Genomic DNA, 1,072 nt, shown 5'->3' on the forward strand with positions numbered 1-1,072 from the left:
GGCGCTGCTGCTGCTGCTGCTGCTGCTTCTTTTTCTCCCTATCCTGTACACAGTGCTGTGTAAATGTTACATCGTGTTTTGAAGGCCCTTCTGGGGTGTGCAAAGGCAGCTTACGGCCATTCCGGCCTGGGACTGCCTGATGTCGCCTGATCTCGGAAGCCAGGCTTGGCAGGGCCTGCTTAGGACTTGGACGGGAGAGCGTCTGATCCTGGCTAGGGACTTCCAGGCGGACTGGATCCTTTTCCTGAATGTCCACCCAGGAATGAGCGTCTGTTTGTGAGTGAGGACCTCCGGCTGAAGGTGGCCTTGTCGCTGTACCCATACCCGGGAACGGGTGCCTATTCCTGTCTGTGGACTGCCAGCGTGAACGGTGTCCCGGTTCCTGGATGTTTAACCAGGAATCAGTGCCTGTGGATTCCAAGTGACTCTGGAGCACCTTGGACATTATGGGCAGAATACGTTTTTTGTCAATTAGCCGTAGAACATCTTTTGAAGGGCCGTTTGGGGGTGCCTGAGTGGCTTACGGCCACACCGCTCGTGGAGCGCCCGATCTCGTCAGATCTCGGAAGCTAAGCAGAGCAGGGCCTGGTCAGTACTTGGACGGGTGACCGCCTGGGAATACCCAGTGCTCTTAGCCTTTTTCGCTTCGCATTCGAAAAACGGCAGAGGGCGCTTCGGTGAAAGGAGATCTTTTGAACGTCTCTTTAGGAAACAGCAGAGGGCGCTGCTGCTGCTGGTGCTGCTTCTTCTTTTTCTTCCTATCCTGTACACAGTGCTGTGTAAATGTTACATCGTGTTTTGAAGGCCCGTCTCGGGTGTGCAAAGGCAGCTTACAGCCATTCCGGCCTGGGACTGCCCGATCTCGCCTGATCTCGGAAGCCAGGCTTGGCAGGGCCTGCTTAGGCCTTGGACGGGTGACCGCCTGGGAATACCCGGTGCTTTAAGCCTTTTTCGCTTCGCCTTCGAAAAACGGCAGAGGGCGCTTCGGTGAAAGGAGATCTTTTGAACGTCTCTTTAGGAAACAGCAGGGGGCGCTGCTGCTGCTGCTGCTGCTTCTTCTTTTTCTCCCTAT

General features: G+C 55.5%; 1 pseudogene; it reads left to right on the forward strand.

The window, feature by feature from the left end:
* Positions 1-518: 518 nt before the first annotated feature.
* LOC123965968 lies at positions 519-637 on the forward strand (annotated as a pseudogene).
* Positions 638-1,072: the final 435 nt, after the last annotated feature.

This window comes from Micropterus dolomieu, unplaced genomic scaffold (genome assembly GCF_021292245.1).
Source record: "Micropterus dolomieu isolate WLL.071019.BEF.003 ecotype Adirondacks unplaced genomic scaffold, ASM2129224v1 contig_12100, whole genome shotgun sequence".
Classification (NCBI taxonomy): domain Eukaryota; kingdom Metazoa; phylum Chordata; class Actinopteri; order Centrarchiformes; family Centrarchidae; genus Micropterus; species Micropterus dolomieu.